The sequence below is a fragment of the Peromyscus leucopus genome, chromosome 3 (assembly GCF_004664715.2).
Source record: "Peromyscus leucopus breed LL Stock chromosome 3, UCI_PerLeu_2.1, whole genome shotgun sequence".
Classification (NCBI taxonomy): domain Eukaryota; kingdom Metazoa; phylum Chordata; class Mammalia; order Rodentia; family Cricetidae; genus Peromyscus; species Peromyscus leucopus.
Window position 1 is genome coordinate 122469996 of NC_051065.1, and position 19390 is coordinate 122489385.

Genomic DNA, 19390 nt, shown 5'->3' on the forward strand with positions numbered 1-19390 from the left:
AACAAATAATTCAGATTATTATACATAGAAGGAGCACATATGCACCTTGACAGAGAAAAGAGGTAGAAAATATCAGTTCACAAGGGTTGAAGGTATGGATTAAATAGTAATTCTTTTAATATGGGCACAGGATTTCAATTGGGGATAATGAAAAAGTTCTGGAAGGTAGATAATGTTTTTTTAACAGAATAGACATGCTTAGTACCACTGAAGTATACATTAAAAATCAAGAATTGCTAATTTTGTGATATATATATCTTATCACAATAAAAAGCTATTAAAGTAGAAATGGACAAGAAAAAGTCAAAGGCAATAAATACCCTCAGTTAAATTAGTGAGAGAGATAATACTTCTTTTTTTGGGGGGGGGCGAGTTTCAAGACAGGTTTTCTCTGTGTAGTTTTGGTGCCTGTTCTGGATCTCGCTCTGTGGAGCAGGCTGGCCTTGAACTCACAGAGATCCACCTGCCTCTGCCTCCAGAGTGCTGGGGTTAAAGGCGTGTGCCACTGACACCTGGCTTCTTTTTATTTTTTAAACAAGTGAACAATACCAATTTTATTTTAAACTATTGAACTTATAATTAAATATTGAGTACATCCAGGACGTAAAATACATCTTGATATGATGGTCCACACATGTAACCCTAATACTAAGGAAGCTGGAATAGGAGGATGGCAAAGTTGAAAACCAGCCTGAGATACATTGGGAGACCCCTGCCGCAGATAAAACCAGAACACACACACACACACACACACACACACACACACACACACACACACACACATATACACACACACACACACACACACACACACACACACACACACACACACACTGCATGCATGTATATGCAAACACATTGCATATAATGGTCACTATCATGAAACTGAATATATCTCTAACCACCCAGATTGTACAATAGAACTGTTTGTACTGTAACTGAAATTTTGTAGCCTTGACCAGCATCTCTCCATTTCTCCATGTCTCAGCTGCTCACAGCTTCTCTTCCACCACTAATCTGCTTCTGTGAGTTTTACATTTTAGACTCCACATGTGAATGATATCATGTGGTAATTACCTTTCCATGCCTGACTTATTTCACTGAATGCCATATCCTTCAGGTATATTTGTGTATTTTCAAACAGCAAGGTTTCCTTTTATATGACTGACTAGCATTCTGTTACACACATGCATTACAATTCCTTTATGAATTTTCACTGAGGTTTTTGAAACCTTGCTAATTGCATGTAATGCTGCAAGAAGCATGAACATGCAAATACACCTAGATACTGACTTCCTTTCTCCTAAAGATGTATCCAGAAGTAAGATCAGTGAATTGCTGGTAGATTTAATTAGTTTTTCTCTGATAGACCTGCCTACTGATTTCCATAAAGGCTACGGAAGTTTCACTTCCTACCTGCACAGTTCCCTTCTCCTCACACTCTATCGAACATTTGTCATCTCTTGTCTCTTTCCTTAAAGTTGAGTACCAGGTATGAGGTGGTATCTCCCTGTGGCTTTGATTTGTATTTCTCATGACTAATTACTCTGAGCACCTATACATAGACCTTCTGATGTTTGTGCATCTTGGGGAGAGATGTCTCTGAGGCCTTCTGCTTTTTTTATTTTCTTTTATTTTTTTTTTCAAGACAGGGTTTCTCTGTGTAGCTTTGAGCCTTTCCTGGAACTCACTCTGTAGACCAGGCGGGCCTCGAACTCAGATATGCACCACCACCACCACCTGACTGGCCTTCTGCTTTTGTTCTATGGCTGTAGTTATCACATACAAGACTTCCCTGACAAAATTAATGAAAGTTGACTCCTTTGTTTTATCCTAGGGAATGCATGATTTCACATTTTTACATTGAAGTATTTTGAGTTCAATTTCACACATGAAAGCTCAAGACCAGACTGGTCATAAGTGAGACCCTAGAAAGCTACACTAGGAAGTCTGTGAAGTTCGAAAAGGGAAGAAAAGGACAGAAAGGAGGGAGAGAGAGGCGGGGAGGGGGGAGAGGAGGAAGGGAAAGAAGGAGAGAGGGGAGGAAAAGGAAGAAAAACGAGATATAAAGAGTCATAGAATGCCTGGTGTGTCCCTCTAGCATCTCACTTATCCCCATCTGATCGTGAGCTCATCGTCCTCCCTCCATATCCCAAGTCCAAGTACTGAGATGTGTGCAACCATGCCTGGCTTTGGACTCTGTGTTTCTTTTCTGTGTGCATCGTTGCTACATCTTGCAAAAGTATAACATCTCTAAGTCCAGACAAGAAAGCCTCCATCTATCTCAAGCACACTGTAAGGAATGCTACTGCCTCTCATTAAGAACCACTGGTTTGTGGGGAAGGAGTATGACAGTTCAGCTGGATGAGTGGCAGTTTTATCTTTCATGGTACATTAATAACTGAACATCCCATTTTTATGTACTAGGTTCTCACATGTTCCTATATTTTATAAGTAGACAGTCTAATGAATTCATGATGCAAGGAAGGTAATTTCTGAACCCTCATGAGAGAGGGCTAGACAGTGGACCATGGAAGTCCAGTGGCATACCTCAGACTATTGAATTCTTATCACAGCAAGGCTGGTACCCTCTTTCTATTTGCAGTGAGTTTCTTTTAAACTTTAGCTTAAACCCTCACAATTTTAAAAACCATCCTTGTTAAAAATCACCCTAATGCAACTGTGCATGATTAAAAAGAAGAAGTCACATTTGGAGTCTTCCTCAATGAGCATAGAAAGTACAGGCATTGTAGTATAAGATAGAATGAAGGAGTTCCGCTAAGAAGCAGTGGCATCAGCCTGCAAGCATCTAGGAGAGGAAGAAAGAGGACATCAAGCTGGAGGAACACAGCATGACATCATAAAAGAGGCAATAACTAAGAGAGATGGGTCTTCTGTTATGACTGAGCAGAAACTTTAAGAAAGGGGTGTGTAAAGATACTGGGGGCATTCTGTAGGTAAAGCAGAAAACAAAGCTCAATCTCAAGAGTCTTTGTCTTGTCTGTCCCTTCCAAAGCTTTACTCAGGATGATGTAAGATAAAAGAGGCATTTTGTTGATTTCCTTCTGACATGTTTTACAAGGTTTGTACCCTTGGGGAACAGAAGGATCAGTAGTGTGTGACATATCCAAATCCATACAGGTCCTGGGTCAAGATGCAAATATATGGGGCAAGAAAGGTAGCCTGGTGCTTAAGAGCACTTGATGTACTTCCAGAAGACCCAGGTTCAGTTCCCAGAACCCTTGTGGATGGCTCACAACTTCCTGTAACTCCAGGTCCAGAGGATCCAATGTTCTTTTCTGGCTTCTGTAGCAACATACACATATGTGGCATGCACACAGACATACACATAAATAAAACTAAAATTAAATGTTTTCTAAAATGCATCGAAGGAAAGTAATTGGGGTAGAAACTAAAATCAACCCTCACAGTAGCTATTCAGAGTATTTCCCCAGACCACACTGTGTGAAGTCTATCTGTATTTAAACATCACTGTGTGCTCTTCCCCTGTGCTTAGAAATAAACATCACCTCAGGAGATCCCCACAGTGTCTTGACATCAAGAAAAGAATATCCTTTGAAGTCCTTTTAGGTCAAGGAAATTAGCTTCTGGAGGGAAATATATTAAATAACGAAAGTCCAATAGTATTTTTGAGAGTGAGTTTTCAGAAGGCGGTATACTGTCAGTTATGTTCATGGCATCAATAGATTACCTGGGGATAACTGGGAAAAATACAGTGATCTGCTCCACATTTAGGATGGCTCAACTAGCAGATCTGCACAAATGACTGTGAATTCTTCAGGCTCTAACTTGGAGAGCCCTTTCCACATGCTTCTGCCTTAGCTATGGTGTTAACCCTGGAAGAACTAGGACATGGATTTGAAATTCATAAAATCTGCTATAATTAGAATTTGCCATGTCCCCCACAGGCTCCTGTTTTGAATACTTGGGCCCCAACTGGGGGCATGTTTTGCGAGGTGGGAACTAGCTGGATGAAGTAAAATCAGAAACAAGGCTTTGAAGGTTATGCTTGATGCCTGGTTCCTATCTTGGCCTCTGCTCTTAGTCTGCCATGATGTAAGCAGGCTCTACAACACCCACTTCTGTGATGTAAATAATCTCTGCCATATCAACCACCATGAGGTGAATGGTCTCTGCCACACCCACCCACTATGATGTAGACACCCTTAGCCACATCCACCCACTGAGATGTGAACATCCTCTTCCACACCCTTACCACTTTGCCTTCTCCTTCAGGAGAAATTGGAACCCTCTAAACCCATGACCCTAAATAAATCTTTCTTCTCTGAAATCATTCCTGTCAGATATTACCATCACAGTGATATGTAAGTAAATAATACACAATATAATTGGTATTTTTTTTATGTATATGGGTGTTTTGCTTGCATGTATGCCTGTATACCACATCCATGCAGTGCCTAAGGAGGTCAGAAGGGGGAGTCAGATCCCCTGGAACTGTAGTTACAGGTGATTGTGAGTGGCAATGTGGGTACTGGAAGTTGTACCTGGGTTCCCTAGAACAGCCAGTGCTTGTTACATGAATCTTTAAAGGTCTTATTAATAAAAACAAACCTGAAGCCAGGTATTGGGATGAACACTGAAAGATCAGAGAGACAGAACAGGCCACAGCTAACCTCACCTTGCCAATTCCTCAGCTGATCCTGTTTCCTCAGACTGGAAGTCTCTGAGTCCTCATCCGAATTGATCTGGCTGAACTGCTGCTAAAAGCCTAAAAGCTTAACGAGCTCTAGTTCCTGGTCCTTACGCCTTATATACCTTTCTGCTTCCTGCCATCACTTCCTGGGATTAAAGGTGTGTGTAACCATACCTAGCTGTTTCCAGTGTGACTTTGAACTCACAGAGATCCAAATGGATCTCTGCCTCTAGAATGCTAGGATTAAAGGTGTGTGTGCCACCATTTTCTGGCCTCTATGTTTATCTAGTGGCTGTTCTGTTCTTTGACCCCAGATAAGTTTATTAGAGTGCACAATATATTGGGGAACATAATATCACCACAAGTGCTCTTAACTGCTTCACTCTTCCTCCAGCCCTCTAATTATTATTTTAGTATAAACTATTTCTTAACCATTTAAACTGAATACCAAGCCATCTCATATTTAACTGAGAAAGCTGATCTTTTATTGTTTTTTTTGTTTTTTTCTAATTTGTGACTGATTTAGTAAAAATAAATCTTCAACTCATCAGAAATAATTTGGGATCTCTAAAAATTCCTCCTCCAATTCATTCCAAAGGTAAATTCTGCCAAAGACCTTTAACACCGGGTAAGCCTTTGTCTCGGCAGGCATGAAAGTTTCCTGTTAGCAGAGAACAAATTTGCAGGAAAATGGTTAAAAAACAGCTTCAGTAACTTTCTAGTGATATTTAACTTTGGTACAAACTTCAATGAAAATATTTCAAGTCAACATTTCAAATTTAACTGCCAAGTCTCAGGTAACGTTCCCCAGCCTCAGTCACGGGGGCCATGAAACACTGTAGCTCTGCCTTCAAAGCCCTTTGAAAGTCTGTCTCATGATATCTTTGGAGGAAAAATATTCCAAACTGAAATGAAGATCTTCATTTTTCAGCTGCATGTGTTTTATGTCTGTCACCTTCTTAGGCATACGCTCTGAATTTTAAAACATTTCCCGTTTTGAACCTGTGAGGATTGTAAAAGGCTGCATCCCTCCTGAAAACCTGGTTTGAGATAATTTCCTGAAAAACTTTTTTTGTTGGGGTACTCCATTGTCACTCAGTATAGAACCAAGGGAATGTAACATGGAATAATGACTAAGCCTCTTTAAAAGATATGGCATCTTTCCCTTCCATTACAAATAGTTCAAATGTCTGCTGGTACCATGTGGACAGTAACGGTGCCGCGGATAAATGCAAGTCTGTTTTTATCACACTGGCTCTCACTCAAGCAAACACATAGGCACACTTCATGCAGCCTAGATGACAAGCTGTATGCAATAAGGTGATTGAAATACAATACTAGACCGTGGAGAAGGGGAAAGAATACATCAGCAATGATGGAGTGGGGTGGAGACAGGGAGGCAAAAGTGATAGCACATATCTGTAATCCCAACACTCAGGAGATTGAGGCAGGAAGATCACAAACATGAAGACAGCCTGAGCTACACAGCAAGGTCCTGTCTCAGAACAAAACATCAACATAAGATTTAGCTAATGATGTAAGTATTTGAGTTTCTGGGAGCCAAAAGGAAAATCAATGATACAGCGATATTTATTACCTGAAAACAATTCTTAAAGAGAGAAAATGTTCTTCTGATACTAAATTATAAATTAACTTCCATCGTCAGGTGGATTGCAGCTGGACTACTATTTTCAATGCCCACCTGTCATCACACCCTTTGAGGGAATCTTTATATTTCGACTTTAGACTTGAATTCACCAATGAGCCCGAAAATAAAGTGTTTATCTAAGTTGTTCTATTATTCATAAAAAAAAAAAAATCAGGAGCCAGATATTGGGATAAAAACCTGATAGATCAGGAAAGCGGGGAAGGAAGGACCATCTGACTTTCTCTTTCCAGGCTTCCAAAATGGAAAAGGCCTGCTAATTTTTCTAAGCCCCTCCCTACTCTTTGCTGTGCCTCTCTATTGTACTGTATCCTGGGTCCTCCAAAATCCCTATGGCTAATTCTGGTCAGCTATTGGTTGATCCCCCTCTCTGATCCAAGGTTAACTTTAATAACAGTCTCGGAATGCCACAGTATGATCAAATACTCCGCAAGAAGAAAACACTTTTTAAAGAACTTTAACTTGGGAAGCAGACCTGGCTGGTTTTGAAATTGCCACTCTTATGTGGACAAGAGAAGAGAAGACTCTTGAAAGAGGAAAGGGCACATGTCAGAGTCCCTTCTGTCACTGGAGATAGCACTTAGCTAACTACATAATGCATAATTAAAACTCTTGTGTTAAGAAACTTTGTCTGGGAGTTGTTTGTTATGTAGCAATAGCTGACTGATACAGGTCCTTAAAGGTATAAAGATAATGGACAGCTGGGTGGTAGTGGCTCACACCTTTAATCCCTCACACTCGGGAGGCAAAACCAAGTGGATCTCTGTGAGTTCGAGGCCAGCCTGGTCTATAGCGAGAGATCTAGGACAGGCATCAAAACTACATCAAGAAACCCTGTCTCAAAAAAAAAAAAAAAAAAAAAAAAAAAAAAGATAATGGACAATATTTTATACAGTAGATAATTAGCAACTATAGGGTATTTATCAAATGCAGGGACCCTTGAGAGCATCCTATCTATAAAAATAAAAACATATTACATTAGTCTCAAAGCATAGTGTATACAGTGTTAGCAAATTTCTCCTAGAGATGTACCTGTGAAAAGTCACTGTTATGAGAAATCAACCACCCTTTCAGTTATGTTCAAGGGCTTGCTGAAATCTGGGCGGTGGTGACTCATGCCTTTAATCCCAGCACTTGGGAGGCAGAACCAGGTGGATCTCTGTGAGTTTGAGGCCAGCCTGGGCTACAGAGTGAGTTCCAGGAAAGGCTCCAAAGTTACACAGAAAAACCCTGTCTCAAAAAAAAAAAAAAAAAAAAAAAAAAAAAAAAAAAAAAAAAAAAAAAGAACAAAAAAGAGCTTGCTGAATGGCTGGGGAAACAAAGGCTATTATTACTCTCTCCAATGGACTAAATGTGACTTCAGAGAAAATCAAGTGACCCAACCCGAGTGCAGGTTAGTACCTGCTACCTACTAAGTAGTGTGTGTATGTGGGGGAGAGGACGTGAAAACAGAGCCATCTACAAAGAATAACCTTTGGAAACAAAGTGAGATTGTATTTGAGCTCTCAGTGGCACTTCCGATAAAAATCCATCGCTTTTTTCTTCTTCATCAAAGTCTGTTTAAGCTTGGGGAAAATATGCTTGTGAAAACATGTCAAGGGCAATTACAGCTGAAAACTCACGTACTCTAAAAGATGCCATTTGAACTCCAAGACTTATTGGATCTCTGGATCGTAAAAGTCATTTATGCCAACCCCATCTCATTCCTGTCTTGAATTCCCCTCAAGAAAAATCTGAGCATGTCAACAGCGCTTCTGCTCTGAACACTCCCACTAATAGAAACTTCTGCGGAGAACTGCCATTGAGGGAACTTTCATTGAGTAAAAACGCTTATCCACAGACAGTCTTCAGGAATTGAATTTTAAGCTGGGCCCCCTGGTGTGACATGGGGGATGGGGAGACACACGACAGCCAAGCTCTCTCCTCGGCAGTCCCAAGTCCCAGTGCTCACACCCCAGGTTTGCCAAAGTTCTTTGTTCACTGGCTCAAAGTGTCAGCATTCCTGGGTTGCAATTAACAGAAATAGCTCTCGCTAACTCAAGCACTCGGGGATTGTATTGGAAGGCTGTGGGGGCCTTGAAACAATCACTGGAAGAAACAGGTTGGAAAATTAAAGGGCCCAGGGTGGCTCTCTGGAGCTGGGACACAGAAATGCAGATGTGCTTCCTAGCAGGAACCTTTTGATTACCGGCCCCTGTGGAGATAAATAAATGTCAGCTGTGTTGGGGTTCCTTGTCCTTTGGGGTTTAAGGAGGGAGCTGCTGTGCAGAGACTTTGATAATGGGCCACAGGAGGGAAAGGTGCAGGCAGCATGGGGGCCCTGTTGGAAACAGATATGGAGTAGCAATGATTTTAGAGGAAAGAAAGAGAATTTTGAGCGCCATTCTTTGTCTTCTTGTGAAGCGACCTAGACTCACCCCGTCTTGTTTTCATGAACTGTCCGGACTATTCCTGCACTCTCGTCATGCCCAATGCTTGCTTTCCAACAGGATGGCTCCCGCTCCTCACCAGAGGGCTAGCTGCAGCTTAAAACCCAATTATAAAAGGCTCAATTGATAAGCTCTGTAATACAGCAAATGCTCCTAAGAGGTATAATTCTCAGGCCTATAAAATATCTTGGTGGGTAAAGGTGCTTGAGACCTAGTGAAGCAACCTGAGTTTAATCCCTGGGCCCCAAATGATGGAAAGAGAGAACCAATTCCAGTAAGATGTTCTCTGACCTACACACATTCACACCCATAACACACTCACACACAATACGCAAACACATAAATGAATGAATGAATGAATGAATGAATGAACGAACGGTTTTGCACAGTACTAATAAAATCATTCTTCCTGGCTAGCATATCTGTAAAAATAAGCACTCCTAGACTAAAATAATATAAAAAATGTTATTCTTCTTGAACAGTTCTGTTATTGGAGTGGGAACTGAAATCCCCAGAAGAAAGACACTCTTGTGTTAAAGATTCTGATTAACTGATTAGAATATTACTGGTTATGGAGAGTTGGAATACTGCAGATCCAGAAACAAATTATCTTGGGCTGTTTAGCCTCCTTTATAGGCAGCCTTCATTGTTCATTCTTGTGTCTTCTAGTTATCTTCAGCTGTCAACCTCACATGCCCAGAACAATCTGAGAGATTCTCAGTTGGGGGATTTCCTCTGTCAAATGGACTTGTGGACACAGGGTGGCCCTGAACTCACAGAGATCCATCTGTCTCTGCCTCCTGAGTGTGGGGATTAAAAGTGTGTGCCATCACCACCCAGCTTCTATGACTAACTAGTGGCTCCGCTCCACTCTCTGATCTTAAGACACACTTTATTTGTTAAAGCACAAACAAAATATCCCTATAGTTTAGCACTCTGATGTTACACACACACACACACACACACACACACACACACACACACACACACACATATATATATAGTGGGCATTAATGCTTTTGGAATCTCAATTTCTTTGTTCACATTGCTTTCTTACCACTGAAAGAGCATAGTGCCAATGTAATCTCCTGCATTACCAGGGTTATTTTTTAATATAACTCTCCTATAAACAACCGATACATTGACTTTAGTTTCAAATGTGTAAAATAAAAGGCATGGCATTCTAACCAACCTGGCAGATATGAAGACGTTCTAAAGGGACACTGGTGTCTTTCAATCTGAATGTCAGACAATGGACCCTAAAGAAATAGGGATTTCCCCAGCAACTCATGCTGGAGGTAAGGCAAAGGTACCAGACTGCTAGAGAACTCATCTCATGGAAAGAGATTTCCCATAGTTCTAACAACTTCTCGTACCAACCTTGCAGGATGAGACCAAAGACCAGACCATGATGGTCCTATGACAGCAAAGACCATATTCTTGGCTGGGGCCGCTTAGCTGTGCGTGTCCTTGGCCTTCTGTTTAAACTTTGATCTTACTCCAGGACCCCAGGGATGGCCTTGATGGGGCTAACTAGATCTCATTGTCCCTCTCACCAATGCGTTGGCTCTTTTAGTAGGCTTATTGAGGATGGGTGGCCAGACCCGACTTGAGGCACAGTTTGTGAACCCCCAAGTTGATAACAGTATCTTCCCTACATGAGCAGATACTTTCAATCAGCTAAAATGTTTTGCCTTTTGTTAGAATTACTGAATTTTTGATTACACTGACTAGTGTCATAGTCAGGAAATTTGTGTGCATGTGCATGTGTGCAGATGTGTATTGTGTATGGGTGCACATGTCCAAGTATATTTATAAGGGCATGTGCATATGGCATGTATGTTAAGGCCAGAAGCCAACATACATGATGTCATTCAACCTCAGATGTTATTCTTTGAGAGGCATCCACTTTGTTCTGGAGCTCACAAATTAGGCCACGTTGGCTAAATAGTTCGCTCTAATACCCCAGCACTGTAATTACAAATGTTCACCAGTATACCTGGATTTTTGTGTCATTCTGGAAATCAATCCTTGGGCTTGCATTGTTATTTGTTAAGTGGCGCAATGTTATTTATTGAGCGGTGCTGTTTACCATGCCAGAGAAGCCACCGAGGCACAATGAAGTGGAAGACCCTAGGATAACTAAGCATCTTGCCTGGCTACTGGACTGCGCATGTGATGTCATGTAGCTGGGGGAGTGGCTAGGAATTCTAACAAGCATAACAAGCACTTTGGCTACTGAGCTTTCCCTCGGGCCTTTTACTATGATATTTTAAAGCCAGAAAACGCTAAGCCCAGTCCATCATCTTCAGAGCAATGTACAGCTTGACAATGCTAAATCAGGTACTGAAATGTTGGATTTGGCTGACCCTGGGGTATAGGACACATTGTGAAAGTCCAAGTCTGTAAGGAAACCAATTACCATTTTGTTCTCCAAACACCTATTTCTAAAGGACAGTTTCTTTAAAAAGAAGAGGGAGGGTGGGAGGTACATTGATTTTTATGGGATTTCTCTTAAAACAAAAGTTACAATGCCCCATTGCCTTTTGTACTTAATGTTCTGGCAGAATGGGACAGGTTATCTGTCTTTGAACCATGACCATTCAAACTTAGGGAGTCTGCCTTATCTCAGAAGCCTGAGCCTCTGGCTACTGTTCAGATGGTATCAGCTGGAACAAATAAGCTGAGATTGTGTTTGCTGTTTTTCTCTGCTAATCTCAAATATGGCTCCAAAAATGGTTTGTCAGCCGCTAAACAGAGCTCAGAATCCGTGTGCATGTACATAGCCTCATCACAAGAAAATCACATTTTAAGTTTCTTGGAAGTTGATTATAATGTGCTTCTTCTCTCTCTCCATGCAAGTAAAACAAGCACCCCAATCTCTCGGATCATACTGTAGATAGAACGTGTTTCTAAGTGGCAAAAGACCACACATCCACAGGGAGGGGGAAAATGTGGATGAACCAAGCTAAATGGAACAGGAATTTAGTTTTGACTGAACCTATTGCTACATAGATGGTTAGTTGAGGACTGTGGCAATTAAGTGGGGAATTTTCTGAATTTCACTAATGATCTTGACCATCAAATAATTTTCTTTAAAGCCGAAGGCCCTCTAAAGATAAAGGCTTAACTCCAAATGGTGCTATCAAACCTGGAGGGGTACCAAGTAATGTCAGACACTGTCATCAATAAGCCAACTGAATGAGCCTAGTTAAAATTTGAAAGCAACACAGGGAGATTTATTCAATGTGGCCACATTGGGAAGATAGACAAAGACATCCTGTGAACTCCCCAAGTCCATCTGGAAAGTGATCACAGTTTAAATACAAGGCCAAGGACACACACATCTAAATAGTTCCAGCCAAGGTGTGGTCCCACCCACTGACCCACCCTTGTCTGGACTTCAGTCTTATCTTTTAAGGTGGTCTGACAAGTTATTAGAACTGTGTGAATTATCTTTGCAAGAGACAAGTGCCCCTCTACCTGGGATCTTTTCCTTCCCCAGCATGAGATTCCTGGGGAAATTTACCTTTCTTTGGGGTCCATTGTTTCAACAGTCTGCTGGTTAGATTGAGAGATAGGCTGGTCTCTTTAGAACACCTTCATTTCTTCCCAGCAGGTTCTACTGTTATTAAGCAGGAAAATAAAAACACTCCCCCTGCCATACATTTAAAGAGGAATCAGAGGGGCTGGGGCAATGGTTCAGTCAGTAAAATACTTACCTTTCAAAACATGAGGAGCTGAGTTGAATCCTCAGCAACCATGTTAACAGTTGGGTATGGCTCCATATACCTGTAGAGCCAATACTGGAGAAGAAGAGATGGAAAAACCTTGGAGTTTATTCACTAGCTGGTCTAGATGAAGCACTGAACTCCACGTTCAGTGAGAGACCGTGTCTCAAGATAAAGACTGGCTAAAGAAGATGCTTGACAGTTGACATCTACTGTCGCCTACAGACAGATAGACACACAGAAAGAGACACACCCAGACACACAAACACACATAGATATACAGATACACAGACATACATAACACACAGACACACAGACACACAGACCTGTGCACACAAAGCCAACTCTTTACTCTGATGTCTTGCAAAATCCAGGTCTTTCTGGACATATTAGGCTTCTACAAAGTACTTTACATAAGAGCATTTACTCACCACAACCATAGAATGGGCATGGTTCCAACATCCCAAGTCATTAGCAGAGGTTTATACAGAAAAGGGGGTCACGTTGCAAGGGTGTCATCTGGCCAGATGTCAGACAGAAGGGAGGTAAACATTTAGGTCTTCTGGTATTTCAGCCTGATTGATTTGCAGATGTTTCATCTTGGTGCATTGTTTCACAGAGAGGTGGAGGGATCGCACTTGGATACTGGCACTGCTTTTTGCACTGCAAATGACAGAAACCCAGTTCAAATGCACCTAAGGACAAGGGATTAACAACAACAACAACAAAAAGGCCAGGAAATGGTGGTACACACCTTTAATCCCAGCACTCCGGAGCCAGAGGCTGGTGGATCTCTGTGAGTTTTGGCCAGCCTGGTCTACAGAGCCAGTTCTAGGAGTGTCAAGGTTTATTCTGATTGGCCTAGAGCTGATCACTTTCCCACCCTGGAACCCATCAACTGAACCAAGAGTATGTGACATTCTCCCCCTGGATTCACCCAAGTCATGTAGACATACCCTGAGTATGGGGTCTGAGAGTAAGGAAAGGTGTGATTCTCTTTGTAATTGCTACCCAGAGAAGTGGGCACTAGCTAGGCAAAGGGGTAGAAGTTCATTCCACAGCTCTAGAATGACAATGAGTCTTTCTTTTAGAGTGCCCTATAATGTTTCATATATCCCAAATTCTCACAAAATACATATCTGAATTTTGGACACGGTAAAGCTTAGAGTACATACACCAAGCAGGAAGAGTGTTGTATTACCTTATTATATTGTTTGATAAGGCTACAAAAATTAGGAGGACATTCAACATTTTAGAAATCTAGTCATTTAGTGTTCGTCTGAATGGCTACATGGGAGCACACTGGTCAAAGAACGGCTAGATACTGTGACTCAAGTTAAGAATGGGTTAATATAAGCTGGAGAGGACCTAACACATTTTAATTTCTATTAAAATATTTCTGAACTCCATAAATCTTTATACATGCCATGGAAACAATAAGTGGAATTCTAAAGTCTTTGGAATAAATAATGCAGTAGTAATAAATACTTTGAAGTCTATAGTTTATGGAAAAATGGGGTTGAAAATTGCGAAGGAACAACTTTTCTTAAGGTAAATTTATACTTAATTTCATAAAAAGCAATATAGTTTGTGGCAAATTTCAGATCCATAGAAACTGTGTTTTTCTAGCAGTTTTGAAACTTTTCTTTTCTTTCTTGACAGGAACTTTCAGCAGTGGCAAGATATTATTTCATGGCCTTAACAGCAATCTGACTGTGAAGGGGCCTTAAAGACTTGCAAATGAGGCTGGGAATAGCCCAGGTGAATGGGGTGACTCCCTTGCCACATTGCCTAATGTGCATTTTACATTATGCTTCAGATAAACACTAAGAAATACAACTGAAGAGTCCAAGAAAAAGTCCAGTTCTCTATTTTCAAGCACAGTGGTATAATTGCACTCCAATTTATGGCATATTTTGCAGGGTTGCTGATTAATTATACAGACCTCCTGGAGTTTTATATTCTTTTCAACTTTGTCTCCCTCTACGGTTTGACCACTACAAAGCGAATATTCTTAAATCACTTATTATTCAGGTTACCTCATTTTTGGAGAAAAAAAAACCGAATTTGCTATTAAGATCAGTTTTCTCATAAATCACTGTAACTCATAAATACTAATGCTTGTGCTCCTTAATACTGATGCCCCCTAACTCTCATTAATGAGCATATATAGGCACACATGCACTTAAAAGAAAGCTTTTAATAATTCTTTTCTCAATTATTTATTTATTTGTGTGTTTATTCATTTAGTGTTTATTTAGTGTGTGTGTGTGTGTGTGTGTGTGTGTGTGTGTGTGTGTGTGTGTGTGTGTGTTGGTCTGTGACACTATTCTTTTGGAGATGTATGTAGATGTCTGCTCACCCCAGAGACAGAACCAACCACAGACCAAACAAATGCCACCAACATGCACCCAATGAGTTTTATTGGGGTCACTTACATGAATATGGGAGAGTGGTTGCTTATAGAGGCAGAAATGACTCAAAGACAGCTGAATCACCAAAGCCTACCTCAGCATGGGTGGCAGCTCATGAAAGCTGGATACAGAGCCTCCTGCACAGCCTGCATGCAGCTAGACAGGTTGAAGCATGTCCTTTCCAGGCAGCCCTGATAGTCTGAAACTCTCTTAGGCAATTCAGCTTGTCTGAGAGTCTTCTGTGGATCTGGTTTGGTCTTCCTGTGTCTCTCAACAGTCCTTATTGATTCTATTCTCTTGGAATAGAAAGGTCCTAGTAAATCTGGTCAGTTTCTGGGACTTCCTGAAGCTTTTGAGTTGTTTCTGAGCTTAAGGAGCTTCCCTAAAGGATGGAATGTTTTATTACCTCTTGGAATATTGAGTGTCTTAATAAGCTCCCTTCCAACATAGAATGTTTCATCTCCCAGGAAACTGGTGTGCAAAAGTTCTATGTGTACACATACTTGTGGGTGTGAGAGGCTGACTCCAGGTGTCTTCCTCAGCTACTCTTCACTTTATTTTTTGAGATAGGGTCTTTTAGTGAAGTTGAGGCTCACTGATTTAGCTAGGCTAGCTGGCCAAGGAGTTCCGGGGTATCATACTGTTTGTGCCTCCTCAGCACTGGGATTACAGGTGCATACTGATATACCTGGGATTTTATGTAGGTGCCAGGGGTCTGAATTTAGGTCTTATGGTTATGTGGCAGGTGCCTTAACTGAGCCATCTCCTGAGTCCTATGATACATTTCTTATTTTATACCCAAGGCAAATATATTGTAAAAGTACTGTACTTCTTAAGGTATTGGACACATCAACAAAGCATGCTTTGTTAATCAATCTAAATTTTTAAATAGCAATTTAATTGTTGGCAAACAGTTGTCACCTGTTTGCTGCAGGTTGCTGAAAGCTGTCAGTGTTTACAAGATTGCTCTTCAGTTCTTGATCCTGTTGAGTTTTGCATTTATAAAGAAGTCTCATCTGCCATATTTTCCAAGTGTGCTGTGCTGATCATCAGAGAAAGAATTGCTGGAAAAGATCTTTTATACATGCACGGGATAAACATGTTCAGTTGTGTGCTTTGCTTTAAGTAGGTCATTTGTACAATGGCCCATCTTCTCAGACTGTTCTCTCTCTCTCATGTCCTTATCAGACTCCCTTTATCACTGGCATATCTAAATTACTAGCTTCTCTCTCCACCAAGACACTTTCAATAATAAAGCTTCCTGCTCCTTTTTTACCTCTTCCCTTTTTCTGTCACCAGCTTCCCCTTGGAATTAGGAAAAGGACCTTGCAGATTTGGACTATTAAGTAAGAGAGGCCCCATTTATCAAGTTTCTAAATGTTCTGTCATCTTGGGAATTATTTATTGAAACCCATTACCTGTGTGACTTCATAGTTCTTTTTAGATGGTTTGTCTGAAAAGAATATAGACTCTTTCTTGAAAAGAAATAACTTTCTTTTCCACATAAGGGGAGTGGACGATAGTTGAGTACAATAGTTGAGAGAAAAGAGGAAGAAGGGTTGCTGCAAGGACTTGGATTCATCAGGGAAATTGCACTACAAAATAGACTTGAAGAAACAGTGCACATAAAAATGACTTTACTGGGAAGAGAATACCCATGTATTAACTTCATCACACAGAGTCATTTACTTAGCTTCATAGAAATAGTAAACATAGCTTACACACCTTTATAACTAAAATTTTTACAACCTCTCTGTTTGCCCAAGGACAGTGACTTCTTTTGCAGAGTGTGTTGCTTGCTTGGTTGCTTTTGTTTCATTTTATTTTGCCTTTTAATCTTTAGAGACAATAGTAGGCCCATAAACTTTTAGTAGTAATATGAATAGTTGCATTTTATCTATAGAATACTATAATTTGCTTTGGGTTCTTAAGAAATCTTTGAAATACACTAATCCATTAAAATGTTTTTAATACTCTAGAGGTTTTGTGTATGTGCAATGTTTGGACAAATGTGAATTCAGGTGCATGCAGCCCTGTGTGGAGGCCAGATGTCCTTATTCTCTTGAGACAGAGTTTCCCATTGAATCTGGATCTAGGTTAGTGACCAGCAAGGCCCAATGATTCACCTGTCTGGATTACAGGCATCCCTGTAGCCACACATAATCCTGGGGATTTGAACTCAGGTCCTTGTGAGTCACAATAAGTGTTTTAATCCATTGATCCACCTGTCCAGCCCATATACTAAGTTTTGAACCTTAAGAAGTCACCAATGTGTCTGATAACCTTCAAAGCTAAATTAATTTTAACACAGTAATAAATGTATTAACAATCTGCCTGTTGATGTAAAGTAGTAAGAGTACAGAAAGAAAACTAAGGTGTAGGACCTGGTAGGAGGAGGGTGTTTGTATAGATGGGGTGATTGTGTGTGGAACCAGTGTTTGATAATTGCTAAGAGAATTGACTGGGCAACTGTGGAGGGCTGTGAGCTTTGAGGAACAGAAGCTGCCTACCATACACTGATGTTCAGAATGTCATACAAGGAATGTGTGGGGATAGAGAATATGTTTCACAAAGCTGAAGTCTGAATCTCTCCAAGTCCCCGGACATTCTTAAACAGCATATAGCGCACAGCCACAGAGTCCATGCATATCCTTCTGAGAATAGGAAGAAGAAATTCAATTTGGTTCTAGTACGTGTAAACAATTTGGAAGCCCAGGCAATCCCTCTTATACCAAAACAGCTGCTGCCTCTGGGCCCAGAATCTTGGCAGACAACTGTACCTGATGAACTCAATGCTTTACATTTTCATCATATTTATTTTTATTGTTATCACTATTTATGGTGGCTAGATACTGATTTCCATCTGTCATAGGTGTATTATATTTCCCTTACTCAATTGCTGTAATTTTCAACTCTGAGCCCTTTAAAAAAAACATTAACTGACTATAGATTATGATAATGATGCGGAAAATAATCACAAAAGTGATCACAGCAACCTCGTTTATCAGCTGCTTACTCAGCAGCAGTGGTGATAAGTATTTCAGAGATATTTTCACAGTTAACCTTCTCAAGACTCAGATTCCATTACGGTGCTATCAATATGACCCCAATTTTATTTTATTCTCTAAATGTATTGTCATTCTCTGTGCATACTTGTTTTGCCTGGAAGTATATATGTGTACCATGTGCATGCTGGGGTCTACAGAGGTCAGAAGATGGCATTGGATCTCCTGGGACTATAGTGAACTGATGTGGTGTTGAGAATTGAACCCAGGTCTTCTGAAAGCACAGTATGTGCTTGAAACTCCGAGCCATCTCTCCAGCCCTCTGACTCCCTTTCCAAAGGTGCAAACTAGGACCTAAGTGTGTTAAGATTTCCTCAAACTCTCTGCCTAGCCAACCCGGAACCAGCAGTTTAAGCTGCCTTGAATGAGAGATGGAGGACATATCATGTGTGGAGACTGAGAAAGGCTGGATTGTGTGGCTGGTTTTATGAATCCTGAGTTTGTGTTCTTCCACAACAGACAAAGATACTGAGTGTAGCTGGTGCTCAGGACAGGGAAACCATCAAGCACATTCTATCATGACATAAGAAAGAATGAGGACATTCATCCTTCATTTCTCCTCTGAGAAAGACTTTGCAGTTGAGGTATTCCCTGGTATGAGGGATAAAGCAAACACAGCTTTGTCTTGCATTTACTGAGAGACTGAGAATTGGGGAAGCAATACAACTCAAAGAAGTTTCTCTCTGGCATCACTGTGTGCTTTGTGGACACAGCTTCTGTGCAGTAACTTACATAATCTGTGTAGTATGCTCCCTTTATAGTTAATAATTAATATTGCCTTCTAGGTATTTCAGTTGCTTGGGGGTAATGGGTCATCCTGTGATTCCAGCCTCTAATTCTTTTTATACATTCTTTGTACCTTCCTGTGCTGTCATTGTCCAAGTTCTTCCCTTCCTCTAGCTGTAAGACTGCACATGCACAGTCAGGAATGGAGCAAAGGGTCTTGCGCCTTATGTCATCGGTGTCCCCTAGTGACTACATGCGGCATGGTCACGTAATCAGCGCATGCGTGGTGTAGCTCCATAAGCCCACCTGTGCGTGTTCACTGGGAACCCTTGAAAAGCTGGACGCAGGCACAATCCTCTCTCTTCGTTCTGCTCTGTCCCTTCCCCGCCATCTTTCCCTTTCCCAGGCTTGGTTCTCTTGTACCTCCTCCCACTCCTCTTCCTCCCAATAAAGTTCCTCTTCCTCCTAGGCAGCATGGCTCATGACTTGTGACCTTTTTGCACAGTTACCAGCGCCGTTTATCATTCATTTCCATCAGACATATTAGCATGAATGAAACTTCTCAAGAAAAGGTAAACGTCTTGAGAAAAAAAAAAAGGCATTTTTATAAGTAAACTAGAATAAAAAAAATCCTTAATTATTAACAAATCTCTAGTGGAAAGTGCAAGGAAAAATCCCTTAAAT

The 19390-nt window shown here is 40.8% G+C and overlaps 1 protein-coding gene and 1 long non-coding RNA gene across 9 annotated transcripts in view; one reads left to right on the forward strand and one right to left on the reverse strand.

Annotated features, from left to right (window-relative positions):
- Cntn4 (contactin 4) overlaps positions 1–19390 on the forward strand; it is a 1006259-nt gene that overhangs the window by 889556 nt on the left and 97313 nt on the right. The gene's annotated exons all lie outside the window — the stretch shown is intronic.
- On the reverse strand, positions 12829–17103 carry LOC119087741. Its single transcript, XR_005091219.1, has 2 exons — positions 15010–17103; positions 12829–13164 (listed from the first exon to the last, which is right to left on the reverse strand). It is a non-coding gene; the product is annotated as an uncharacterized LOC119087741 (long non-coding RNA).